This window comes from Scyliorhinus canicula, chromosome 6 (assembly GCF_902713615.1).
Source record: "Scyliorhinus canicula chromosome 6, sScyCan1.1, whole genome shotgun sequence".
Lineage (NCBI taxonomy): Eukaryota > Metazoa > Chordata > Chondrichthyes > Carcharhiniformes > Scyliorhinidae > Scyliorhinus > Scyliorhinus canicula.
Window position 1 is genome coordinate 161,086,364 of NC_052151.1, and position 14,455 is coordinate 161,100,818.

Consider the following 14,455-nt stretch of genomic DNA (forward strand, 5'->3'; position numbering starts at 1 on the left):
TGTAGATCAACTTTATTTGCCACCTTCTTCCAAATGCTTTGGCATCATAAACAAATAAAGCTGTTGGGCTGGATTCTCCGATCCGATGGCTATGTCCGCAGGGTCTGTCTGGTCTTTCGACCAGAAAGTCGGCGCCGCCCCTGCACCAATCCTCCGTCCGGTGGGGGGCTGGCAGCCGCGCAGCATAAAGACCCTTTCACTGCAAATACAGCCGGAGAGTAGCTAGGTCCGTGGCCACGCATGTGCATGGCGGTGGCCGTGCCGTAAAACATGGCGCCAGCTGTGCCCGGACCCAGATTGCCAAAAACTGCCCCTCTGTGACCAGCCTCGCCACACTCGGACCACCCCCCCCCACCAGTCCCCCCAGCCCCAGATGAAGGCCTCCTGCCAGCGGAACAGCTCCCCCCACCGACTGTGGACGCTGGACACAGTCCCCGCAGCCGCCACGCGAGGTCCCCGAACGGTGTGAGCACACGCGGGCAACGCCGTCGTGGACTCGGCCCATTGGGGGCGGAGCATTGGGGAGGGCCTCAGGTGACGTCCTGAGTCCGTTCATACGGCGAGCAGTGTACTCCCCGAGTACATCATTTTTGAGGGGGCGGAGCATCGCAAAACCGGCGCCGCCCTTGATTCCGGTGTAAACGGGGATTCTCCGACCGATCGCCGAACGCGATTTTGGCGTCAACGATCGCAGAATCCCTCCCCTTATCAATCTCAGCCTGGGAAATTTCAAATAACCCAGCATTTACTACATATTGGGAGAATAAATTCCCGATTAACAACTATTTTGTAAAAAATAATTCTTCCATTCTGATTTCAACCCTCAGTGCCCTAACTCTAATTATGCCTTCTTGTTCTGGATTTTCCAGTTGTGACAATAGATTTATTCTGTATCTACTCTATCTAATCATTTAATCGCTTTAAATACCTTGCTCAGATGACCCATAATTTGTTGCCACCTAAATTTCACAACAAATGCCACATAGTATTAAAATTTGAAGCAATCCACTTAATTTTATTAGCATATTTTAAAAGGAGCGATTTTAAAACATGTACAATTCCAATTGTTTCTCAGGTATATTGTACTAGCCCACTATTGCTTTTGCTGCACGTTAATGATGGGAAGTTTGGAAGTGTGATAACAGTGGGGAAGACATTAATACACTTCAAGAAAACATAGGCTGGAGGAATGATAGCAGAGCTGAAAGGAAAGGTGTGAAGCGATAATTCGGAAATTGAAGCAGCACAGTCCATAATTTTCCAATCCTCTTTCGATACAGGGTAGTGTCACAGAATTTCAACTGTTGCATTTATGTTCCAGAAAAAGTATAAGATTAAACACAGCAACTACAGACCAGATAATTTAACGTCAGTGATGCTTTTAGATATGGTAATTTCCGAGTGGGGTAGAGGGCTGGGGTTCCCTGGGGGTCGGTATTAGGATGCCTTCTTTTCTTGATATATATTAATGATCGAGTCTTAGGTGTGCATGGCAAAATTTCGAAATTTGCAGAAAACACAGAACTTTGAAGTATTGTGCACTGTGAGGAAGATAGTGTGGAACTTCACAAGGACATTGACAAGCTGCGGGAAAACGCAAACAACAGGCAGATTAAATTTAATGCAGAGAAGTGGGAAGTGATACATATAAGATGGAAGAATGAGGAGTGCCATTAAACAGTAAATGGTATAGTTCTAAAGGGAATACAGGAGCAGAGGAACCTGGGGGTAGATGCACATAACTCATCAAAGGTGGGAGAACAGGTTACGGGCACATTTAATAAAGCATACTGTATCCTGGGCTTTACAAATAGGCACGGAGAGTACAAGAACAAGAGATCCTGATAACATATCCAGTAGTTATCAGCTGTGGGAAGCTTGCAAGTGTGCCATTTTAAACAGTGTGCCCCACAGGAGCCCAAGAAAGACAGAGAAAAAAACCAGGACTGGAACCTGGGAGTGTGGCACTGAGAAGAGCAGAGGGTAGGGGTTGGAATCTGATGAAGAGCCAAAGGAACACATGGCATGATGGAACGAACACAAGTTTATTTAGGTACACACAACAAACACAACAAAATGTTCTTGTCCCGAAGGGTCACCCTCCCCGACTTGCACCCAGGTCAGGGTTTTTATACAGTGAGCTTCACCCTTGTTAAGGGGAAACCCTGCCCCATTTTACTGGGAGTGTTCAGACTCAGTGGTTGTCATGAGGAAGCGAATGGTACATAGACTGTGGCCTCTGAGGGGGTTGAAACATCCTCCGTCCTCCCTGCCCAAGTCCGGAGAGATGTCCACTTCCACTGGCTGTACCCATTTGGAGAGCAGATGGCATTCTGGAGTCGATAGAGCAGGTCCGGGAGGAGTAGGATATACTGGCGACCTGCGTTTCCGTGAGGAGTGACGTGGCGGGACCAGTGTGCCCAACATTGTGCCCAGTGTGCCCAGTGCGAGTGGCAGCTGTACGACGACATCAGGTGGTAAAATGTCCATGACGGAATCTGTGTCCGAGTCCACTGGGTCGGCATCAGACATTGCAGACCCCGGGATATCGGGTGGAGGTGGCAGGAGTCCCCTCTGGCCATCCCCCTCATAATTAAGTATACCATTTTGGATACTGTTGGGGGGTGACCATTCAGGTGAAAGCAGCAGTAACCAGATCTGTGACACTACGATTGAATCTGGCATACATCACGAAAGAGTAAGGCATACATCACGAAAGAGTAAGGTAAACAGGATCGTAGGAGACTCGGTAGTTAGAGGAACAGACAAGACATTCTGTGGCCGCAAACAAGAGCCCATGATGGTTTGTTGCCCCGAGGTGCCAGGGTCAAGTATATCTTGGAACAACTGCAGAGCATTCTCAAAGGGGAGGGGAGCATTGGGGAAGTCATTGTGCACGTTGGCACAAAGGACGTGAATAGGTATGAGGTCCTGAGGAGTGATTATAGCGAGCGAGGAAAATGATTGAGAAGCAGGACCTCGAGGGTGGTAATCTCTGGATTACTTCCGGTGCCACGTGCTACTGAGGGTAAGAACAGGAGAATATGGCAGATGAATGCGTGGCTAAAGAATTGGTGCAGGGATTCAGACTCTTGGGTCATTGGGATCTTTTTGGGGGTAGAGGTGACCTATTTAAGAGGGACGGATTGCATCTGAAGTGGAGGGGGACCAATATTCTGGGGGGCAGATTTGCTAGTGCTACAAGGGAGGGTTTAAACTAGATTGGCAGGGCAGGTAGGATCCTCAGCAGCAGTGAAACAAATGAGGGGCTGGAAGGAGATGCACTACTCAGCATCGGCAAGCTGAATAGACATGATTGGAAGGAACATGGCAAGCAGGGCAGAAAACCTGTTGGGTTAAATTGCATCTATTTCAATGCAAGAGAGCTGACAGGTAGGCTGATGAACTCAGGACGTGGATAGGTGCATGGGACTGAGATATAATAGCCATAACTGAAACATGGCTAAGGGAGGGACAGGACTGGTAGCTTAACGTTCCAGAATACAGGTGCTTTAGACGGGACAGAGGTGGAGGAAAGAGTGGAGGGGGGAGTTGCATTTTTGATTAAGAACATAGAACATACAGTGCAGAAGAAGGCCATTGGGCCCATCGAGTCTGCACCAACCCATTTAAGCCCTCACTTCCACCCTATCCCCGTAAGCTAATAACCCCTCCTAACCTTTTTGGACAGTAAGGGTAATTTAGCATGGCCAATCCACCTAACCTGCACGTCTTTGGACTGTGGGAGGAAACCGGAGCACCCGGAGGAAACCCACGCAGACACGGGGAGAACGTGCAGACTCCGCACAGACAGTGACCCAGCGGGGAATAGAACATGGGACCCTGACCTGTGTTGCCCAAAGGGGAGCATTATGGCAGTAGTCAGTGACAAAATAATCTTGAGGCTTTGAAAATTATCAAAAATTGCAGCAGGATTTTGATCAGCAGGTGGAATGGGCCAGGAAGTGGCAAATGAAAAAAAATGAAAATCCTTTATTGTCACGAGTAGGCTTCAATGAAGTTACTGTGAAAAGCTCCTAGTCGCCACATTACAGCGCCTGTCCGGGGAGGCTGGTACGGGAATACGAACCGTGCTGCTGGCCTGCTTTGTCTGCTTTAATAGCCAGCAATTTAGCCTGGTGAGCTAAACCAGCCCCCAGAGTTCAATATAGATAAGTGTGATGTTTTACATTTTGGAAAGTCAAATCGAGGTGGGACTTTCACGGAGAATGGTAGGACCTTGGGGAGTTCCGTGGAGGGACCTTGGAGTTCAGGTGCACAGTTCTCTAAAGGTGGCGTCACAGGTAGATTGGGCAGTGAAGAAGGCTTTTGGCATGTTGGCCTTCATCCATTGCACAGAGAAGTTGAGGGGTTATGTTGCAGTTGTACAGGACGTTGGTGAGGCCACAGCTGGAGTATTGTGTTCAATTTTTGTTGCCTTGCTATAGAGAAGATGTTATTAAACTGGAGAGAGTGCTTAAGAGATTTACAAGGACGTTACCAGAACTTAAGGGACTGAGCCTAAGGAAGAAATGGAGAGCCGAGGACCTTTTCCTTTGGAACGTAGGAGACTAAGGGGTGATCTTATAGAGGAGTATAAGATCATGAGAGGCATGGATACGGTGAATGCACTCAGTCTTTTTCCCAGGGTTGGGGAATCGAGAACTGGAGGGCATAGGTTTAATTTAAGAGAGGAAAGAACAAATGGGAACCTGAGGGGCAACATTTTTACACAGAGGAAGGTACGTATGTGGAATGAGCTGCTGGAGGAAGTGATTGAGGCAGGGACATTGGCAATATTTAAAAGGCATTTGGACAGATACATGGATAGGAAAGTTTTAGAGGGATATGGGCCAAATGCAGGCAAATGGGGTTAGTTTGGATGGGATTTTATTGGCTTGCACCAGTTTGGACTAAAGGGCCTGTCTCAATGCTGTAGATGCTATGATTCACTCCAGCATCGATTGATGTGCAGTACATTTAGCCATTGGAAGCAGATTTTTAGCCTTTGCTGAGATTGTACATTAATTTCAAAATACAAAGCACTCTGCACCGCTCCTTAAATATTTTTACTCAATCGCAATCTCGGGAGCACTTGGAGAGTTGGAGGTGGGGAAAAATGTTTTTTTTTCAGCCAGCGTGTTGACAGTAATACTAGTTGATTCAAACAACTGGTGGGCTCAAAACATCTGAGAAAATGAGGAAAGAAAGAAAATAAGAGAGTAGGCTATGTAAAAACGAGTTTACTTACCGAAGGTGGGGTCTTTTCCAGCTCTGCGCCGTTGCATGTGGTGGGCTGCAGCGTTGGATCCTTGATTTCAGTGAGAGGCAGCGTGACCTCCTTCCGAAACTGCTAAAAAGGGGGAAAAAAATCAACATTTGGTAGTAACCAAGATTAACCAGAATTAAAACTGAAATTTTCTTGTTTTTAAAATTGGTGTTTGTAAAAGCGTTTTTAAAAATGTTTTTTTTAAAGCCACAGTCCAAGTAATAAAATAAATTAGTGGAGAGCAAAAGTTAAATAAAGTGCTACAACTTAAGAACTATGGGTGGGAAAAGAAAGGGCTATGGAACGATTTGATGGGATTGCAGAAGCTTGGAGCTCCTAAGAAGAGAGATTTCAATATTACCTAGTTGCAATTTAATCCAAGGTATTGGATTAAATTAAAGTAGCAATTTCCTGGAGTGTAATAGGATGGAAAACTTTCACCCTATTACAATGTCTTGTCCATCCTGCAAAAGCTTCTACATAAACCTAGAATTGACTAAGACCCTTGAAGAACACTTCTGGTCCAAACCATTGGTTTATTGAAGAGAGATTCAGATTTCATCGACGTAGCCAAGAGGGCAAAAATATTCAACAGCATTTAGCCATATTATTAAAACTGGCAAATATTTAAGTGTTTGGACCAACCCTAGAGGACACACTGCGAGACAAACTTGTGTACGGATTGCAAACTGAGGCAGTTCAGCGGCAATTACCAATAACAAGCTCTCAAACAGTCAAACTTTCAGTTGAAATAGCAATGGAATTGGCTGAGAAAGAAGCTTCCCAAATAGGAGCTGGCTCCAAAATAAACAAGATGAATACTGAGAAAAGAAGATCTCTAAAGATGCAAGCATCCTATAGGTGCGCCTAAGTTGGGCAATGTCCACGGGAATGTTGAAATCAAGAATACAAATGTTATAATTGTGGCAAGAGAGATCACATAACAAAGGTGCGTTGGGCCAGACAGGCTCCTCAAACCTCAAAGATGGGTACACACAAGTCTAACACAATGGTTAGCACTGTTGCTTCACAGCACCAGGGTCCCAAGTTCAAATCCCGGCTTGGGTCACTTTCTGTGTGGAGTTTGCACGTTCTCCCTGTGTCTGCGTCGGTTTCCTCCGGGTGATCCGGTTTCCTCCCACAAGTCCCGAAAGATGTGCTGTTATGTAATTTGGACATTCTGAATTCTCCCTCCGTGTACCCGAACAAACGCCGGAATGTGGGGATCGGGGACTTTTCACTGCAGTGTTAATGTAAGCCTATTTGTGACAATAAAGATTATTATTATTACCAAAAGTCTGTCATATGACTGAAGATGAGAAAAATTCCCAGGTAGACACGATGTCCAGTGAGATCAAGGAATTCACACTCGGTGTATTATCAATGCAAGGCAATACACAGAAATGTTGTGTCTAAGCAAAGCTGAATGAATGAAATTAAAATGGAAGTAGATATGGGAGCTGCAGTATTTCTCACCATTGAAACTTTATATCAACAAAAGCTCAGGTATAGACCATTAAAGCCTTTCTTAAATTTTAAATTTAGAATACCCAATTCTTTTCTTCCAATTAAGGGGCAATTCAGTGTGGCCAACCCACTTACTCTGCACATCTTTGGGTTTTGGGGGTGAGAACCACGCAAACACAGGGAGAATGTGCAAACTCCACACGGATCCAACCTGGATCCTCAGTGCCTTGATGCAGCAGTGCTAACCACTGTGCTACCATGCCACCATACTATTAAAGCCTTCTAATATAATCTTGAGAATTTAAATGGAAGTGACGGTTCCAGTGAAGAGTTATATCATGGTGCAAGTTGAAACAAATGGTCAATCTGCAAAATTGCTATTAGATGGAGTGAAAGGAAATTTTCCTGCACTTTTCGGATGAGTGTGGATGAGTGTAGTTGAACAAAATCCAACCAAGTTGGCAAACTGTGAACCAATTGGTTGTTGGAAAGAATACATTACAGAAACTCTTAGAAAAGTATGAGAAGGTATTTGAAAACACTTTAGGAGAAATGGCCGGAGTCCACAGAATCCATTGAATCGCTGCAATTAAGTTAAGGCACGACTTAAGGTATAACCTAATTGCACCCCAAAATGCTTAAAGGCAAGAACTGTTCCATATGCAATCAAACCACAGGTTGAAATGGAACTTGGAAAATTGATCAAAAATGAAGTGATTGAGTCTGTGATGGCGAGTGATTGGGCAATGACAAATGTCCCAGTTATCAAGCCAGTTGGCTCAATAAGAACCTGTGGTGACTTTAAAATGATGATCAGCCCAGCATTATGTGCCAACCAGTATTCCTTACCATTAATAAAGGACCTATTTGCTGGATTAGATGGCCAATAGTTCAGTCAGAAAGATTTGTCCCAAGCATACACCCAGATGAAGGTAGCAGCTAAGTTGCAACCTCTTCTAACAATTGTAACACACAAAGGTCCACTCAGCTCCTGACCTCTTACAGCCTTGGTTCAAACATGAACAAAATAGCAGAATGCCAGAGGTAAGGTGAGAGTGACTGTCCTTGGCATCAAAGCAGCATTTGACCGAGTATAGCATTAAGGAGCCCCAGCTAAACTGGAGTCAATGGGAATCAGCGGGAAAACTCTCCACTGATTGGGGTCATACCTGGCACAAATAAAAGGAATTGTGGTGGTTGGAAGTCAATCCTCTCAACTCCAGGACAGCACTGCAGGAGTCTCTCGGCCTAGCCATCTTCAGCTGCTTCAACAATGACCTCCCTTCCATAATTAGGTCAGAAGAGAAAATCTAACCACTGCCCCTTGACATTTAATGGCATTAGCATCGCTGAAACCCCCACAATTAACACCTTGGGGGTTACCATTGATCAGAAACTGAATTGGACTAGCCATATTAATAGTGTGGCTATCAGGGCAGGTCAAAGGTTAAGAATCCTATGATGAGGAACTCACCTCCTGACCCCCCCAAAGCCTGTCCACCTTCAACAAGGCGCAAGTCAGGGGTGTAATGGAATACTCTTCTTGTCTGGATGAGTGCAGCTCCGACAACACTCAAGAAGCTCGACACCATCCAGTACAAAGAAGCTCACTTGATTGGTCCTCCTTCCACAAATATTCAAACCCTCCACCACCGACAAACTGTGGCAGTTGTGTGTACAATCCAAAAGATGCAGTGTAGTAACTCACCAAAGTTACTTAGGCAGCATCTTCCAACCCACGACCACTGCCAAGAGCAGCAGATGCCAGGGAACCCCACCACCGGAAGATTTCCCTCCAAGTCACTCACCACCCTGACTTGGAAATATATCTTCATTCCTTCACTGTCGCTGGGAAAAATCCTGAAACTCCCTCCCTAACTGCGTGGTGGGTGTACCTACACCTGATGGACTGCAGCAGTTCACAAAGGCAACTCATCACCTCCTTCTGAAGGGCAACTAGGGATGGACAATAAATGAAATGAAAATGAAAATCGCTTATTGTCACGAGTAGGCTTCAATTAAGTTACTGTGAAAAGCCCCTAGTCACCACATTCCGACACCTGTCCAGGTGCTGGCCTGCCTTGGTCTGCTTTAAAAGCCAGCAATTTAACCCAGTGAGCTGGCCTAACCAGTGATGCCCGCATCCCGTAAAGTGAATTTTTAAAAAGGAGTTATTTTTGGTGGCCGGGTCGAGACAAACAGATTAAAGAAAGAGCAACTCAGTGTCAGTCTTGTGCTAGCATAACAAATACAACACCTCTTCAATCACTTCACTCTTGGTATTGGCCAAAACATCCTGGAAAAGAGTACGTTTTGTTTTCATGGGACCAACTGAAGAATATCTGTTTCTTATCCTCGTGGACTCAAATTCGAAATGGCCCAAAATAAAAATGAAATCTACAACTACTGAAAAAACAATCGAACGACTGGACAAAGTATTTGCACGGTTTGACAACCGGGAACAATTAGCGATAATGGGACTTAATTCATGTCAATGGAATTCGTGGACTACTTTAGAAAATATGGCACACAGCATATAACAAATGCGCCTTATCATCCTTTCACCATTAGATTGGCAGAGAGTTTGGTTCAGTCATTGAAGAATGCATTAAAGTACCAAAGGATGAAGGACTTTTCGTTAAAAGAGTAAATTATTTTCTCATATCCTACAAAAACACAGCCCATGCAAGAACCCAAAACCCACCGGCAATATTGTTTTTAAAAAAGATGTTGAGAACCAAGTTTGATTTGCTCTTATTGGTTGACACTTCTTCCATTGTAGAGCAACAGCAGCAAATCCAATTACTCGCCATGAACAAACATCGAAACCAAGAGGTTCTGTTCAAGGAGAAAAAGCTTCAGCAAGAAACTATAATTCAAGTGCAAAGTTAGAACCTGTCACACTACTTGAAAAGATGGGGCCTATTTCTTATATGTTGCAAATCGATGATGAGAGAGTATAGAGGAGACGCACCGATCAAATCCTCGCTTCAAAAAAATAATTTGCAGAGTTGGTATCAAAAAGACCAACGTCTGACACTTTAGGTTTGGAAATTTTAGAACCTAACATCACGACTGAGTAGAATTCAGATTATTTTTAATGTAGAACCAACAGCATCTGTAGAAGCTGAAGAAGAAGCACCTTTATCAGATAATGTGTCTGAGTCATGTGTAAACAGACAACCGAGAGTGTGGAAACAAAGATACCTGAACAACGGCTTCTGCTTACTATCAAAAAAAAATGAATTAAATGCTTTCAGATCAATGATCTGAGGCGGTTTAAACCCAGCTGACTGGTTTTCTCTTGTCAGGGATTGACAGGTGCTGCTTCCTCTGCCTGAGCCAGCAGGTGTATTGCTCAGGTGAGTGTTAAAGCAGTAATTTGTTTCACTGCCTCTGTCTGAACTGCTTCCCAGCTTCCAGTCAGGGTCTCTCTTTTAGAGGGTTTACTGACAGGGGTTTCTTCTGGAGGGTCTGTGCCGGGGTCTCTTTATTTAGGGGGTCTCTGTGGGGTGGGGGGGGGGTCCTCTTTATTTATGGGATGTCTGTGGGGGATTTCTTTATTTAGGGGTCTGTGGGAGAGTCTCTCTAATTCGGGAGTCTCTGGTGGGTGGGAGGTGCGGGGTTCTAGCTGGAGTGGGTTGGGCAGGCGTTGCATTGTTGGGGGGGAGGGAGGGTGGCCCTCTGATGGACTTTTGGGGCAACCCCCTTAAAAAGTTACCATCATGGGGCTGGTTTAGCACAGCGGGCTAAATACCAGGCTTACAATGCAGAGCAAAGCCAGTGATGTGTTGGGCAGGCTGGGTCGATGTGGACTGAGCTTGATGCACTGTAGCACGAGACAGACTTCCAACACTTTAAAAAAATAAATTTAGAGTACCCAATTCATTTTTTCCAATTAAGGGGCAATTTAGCGTGTCCAATCTACCTACCTTGCACATCTTTTGGGTTGTGGGGGCGAAACCCACGCAAACATGGGGAGCATGTGCAAACTCCACACGGACAGTGACCCAGAGCCGGGATCGAACCTGGGACCTCAGCGCCGTGAGACTGCAGACTTCCAATACTTGATGAGACGCGACACGATTTTATTTAACATCTAACTATTATGCATTTTCAACTGTGGGTTGACACTATGCTGACTTGACTGGAGACCTGATGCTAGCCTGACCAGACTTACTAGCTACCACATGGTGTTTGCACTGGCTATGCTCACGAGCTCCGAGTGTCTCAGAGGCTGGGTCCCGAGAGAAAGGGAAAACTGGTGCCCTCTGGCTTTATAGTGGTCGTGTCCTGTCTGGTGATTGGCTGCTCTGTTCTGTATGCTTACTGGTCATCCTGTGTGTCAATCACTGCCTGCACTCCATTATATACATAGATGTATATTATGACAGCCAGCAGGGCGGGTTCAATTCCCGTACCGGCCTCCCCAAACACGTGCGAATGTGGCCACATGTTACTTCATCTCGTCTGAAGTCATGGGGCTGGATTCTCTGATCCAGCGGCTTTGTCCGTAGGATCCATCTGGTCTTACGACCCAAAAGTCAGCGCTGCCCCCGCACCGAACATGCACCCATTGGAGGGCTAGCAGCCGCGCAGCGTAAAGCTGGTTTAGCACAGTGGGATAAACAGCTGACTTGTAATGCAGAAGAATGCCAGCAGCACAGGTTCAATTCCAGTACCGGCCTCCCCGAACAGGCGCCGGAATGTGGTGACTAGGGGCTTTTCACAGTAACTTCATTGAAGTTTACTTGTGACAATAAGCGATTATTATTATTATTATTATTATTATTGTTATGGCCTACCGTGAGGTCCACTTCATTAGGGCCAAGCTTATTAGGACCAGCACCATTTCTCGCCCATGTGATTCATGGCCCAAAGGACCGGAGAATCACAATCGTCCAGAGAATATGGTGCCCAGCTTGTTAACAGGATTCAAATGGACATTAATGGCACTAGATAGTTGCCCTTGCTGAAAGCCAGCATGGACATAAACAGCCATATCCCCTTTCTGTGATTTTGTGAGGTGAGGTAATACATGCTTAAATGTATAATTTTAAAGAAATGCTAGAAGATACCTGAGACAGCTTGTTTTTGCAGGTCAGGTTAACAAAACACTAAATATCAATAAGATACTAATTTGGCGCCAGATGGATTATGATATTTATTATTGACTCATCAGGAAAGCTTTGGAGTCGATACTGAAGAATCGATCAAAGAACGAGGGATTACAATAATGTTGATGGATACAGAAGGTGGGGCCATTCTCGTTCGAGCAGAGAAGGCTAAGAGGAAATTTGATAGAGTTGTTTAAAATTAAGAAATGTGGACAGAGTAAATATAGGTAAACTATTGCCTCTGGCTGAAGGGCTGATATCCAAAGTGCACAGATTTAAGGTGATTGGCAAAGGAGCCAGAGACAACATAAGGAACGTATTTAGAGTGGTTTGGATTTGGAATGCAAGGCCTGGAAGGTTGGTGGATAAAGATTCAATCATGGTTTTGAAAAGGGGAATGGATAAATGCTTGAAGGAAAAACATGGGGCAAGAGTGGGAGAAGGAGATCAACTGGTTTGATCTTGGAAAGAACCAGCACAGCCTCAAAGGATCAAATGGCCTGCTTCTGTGTTGTACCACTTAAGGAAATATTTCAAACTCATCAGAATCTGCTCCATGACTAATCCAGAAAAGTCATTAAAATGGAAAATTAAACTGCTAAGCACCAGGAACGCAGGAACCCTATTGTTCTGCAAATCTATCATTGAACACATATCATTGAACTTAAATCCTTCTCAGTATAACTAGAAATACTGTAGCATGTACCACAGCCAACAATTGGAAAAGCCTCAGGACTGTGACAACTGAGATTGCATCAAATCTCATTGAGCGGACAAAAGATTCACAACTGCTAATATTCATTCCCTGGTGTAAGGTGGAGTGGCTTCTGCCAATTGCAGTCGAGTTAGTCGGCCAGGTGATATGAAATAACACAATACCCACAGAATACCCAATTCATTAGCACAAATGCAAAGGAATTCACAACACTGTGAAATTCCATCCAAGAAATTAGCCAGCCTCACTGTTAGCATGATTTTCATTTCACCACAAAAGGCTGGCCCATATTTTAAAAACATCTTCATTAAGAATAGCTGCAACACCCAAGTCTCTTGTGTATTTGGCTCCCCATTATCTATTTTAAAACATACACATATTTTTATAAGAGTCCCCTGAAACAAAATTGTCTCTGATTGGCCTTTTGGACACATAAGCTATCATTGTTGCAAATATGAAATATCGAATTTAAGAATTTCATTAACATTTTTTGGTTAAAAAATTCTAACTTTTGCAATGTTAATGACTTCCCTTTCACATAAAATGTACACGTGTTCTCTTCTGTATGACAATTTCATTCTCACTGTTGTCTAGTTTATTTGCTCTGATCTGACTTCTGTAACTTGTGCAATTTGAAATAGTAAGAAGTGTCTTGTTATGCTCTTGGCGTAGCATAAGCGGCTTCCTTGATGTTCATTCTGACAAAGGAAGGTTCAGATGTGGAGATAACTTCAACACATTTATTGAACTATTTACAATTCTCCTACTCGGGTTCGCGACTACTGTTGATCCTTCTATAGCTACTCAGACTGACGAACCAGTCTGCTACAATCCACGTGGTGGGTGTGATATTGAATCAACCCTGTGTCTGTATTCACTGAGTGTCTCCACTGCAAAGAGGAAGATCATGTGTGCTGTGTCCTTTATTTATGGGTTGGTGTAACGCCCCCCTGTGGTAGTGTCACCTCTGTGTGTTTCGTGAATGCCCATTGGACGCGTCCTGTCTTACTGACCTACTGGTTGACTGTCTGTGTGTTATGTCTCTGGTGCTCCCTCTAGTGTCTAGCTGTCTACGCGTACTTATATTAACCCCTTGTGTATCTACAGTGATGCATATCACCACAAGAAGGATACCGAGATTGTGCTACCCATTTTGAGATAAATGTCTCCCAGTGTAGACTGAGAGAGGAAACTGGACCCAATTTCCATCTGCATTGCAATTAAGTTGTTTTTCACTAGAGTTTATGCGTATAAACACTCTGGGTGACAAGGAGCTGGATTCTCCGACCCTCCCCGCCGGGTCGGAGAATCGCGGGGGGGGCGGCGTGAATCCTACCCCCGAAGTCTCCGGCACCAGAGATTAGGTGGGGGAGGGAATCGTGCCGCACCTGTCAGCGGCCACCCCCCCGGTGATTCTCTGTCCCGCGATGGGCCGAAGCCCCGCTGCTGTAATGCCGGTCCCGCCAGCGTGAATCAAAACACCTCCCTTGCCGGTGGGACTGGCGGCGCAGGTGGGCTCCGGGGTCCTGGGTGGGGGGGGGGCGCGGGGCAATCTGGCCCCGGGGGGTGCGCCCACAGTGGCCTGGCCCGCGATCGGGGCCCACCGATCGGTGAGCGGGCCTGTGCCGTGGGGGCATTCTTTTCCTTCCGCAGAGCCTTCACGATGGCCGACGCGGAAGTGGTCCCCTCCCCTGCGCATGCGCGGGGATGACGTCAGCAGCCGCTGACACTCCGGCGCAGAAGAAATCCGCACTTTTGGGGCAACCCGACGCCGGAGTGGTTCACGCCACTCCATCCCGCTGCGACCCCCCCGCCCCCCCCCCCCCCCCCGCCCCACCGGGTAGGGGAGAATCCAGCCCATGATCTTTTGCATGTGTGTAGTCTTAA

The 14,455-nt window shown here is 45.6% G+C and overlaps 1 protein-coding gene across 1 annotated transcript in view; it reads right to left on the reverse strand.

The window, feature by feature from the left end:
- Positions 1 to 14,455, reverse strand: part of sntg2 (syntrophin, gamma 2) — a 1,464,242-nt gene that overhangs the window by 1,349,383 nt on the left and 100,404 nt on the right. Inside the window, exon 2 of the mRNA XM_038800365.1 lies at positions 5,252 to 5,353. The gene's annotated coding sequence lies outside the window, so the exon portion shown is untranslated. The remainder of the gene's footprint in view (positions 1 to 5,251; positions 5,354 to 14,455) is intronic.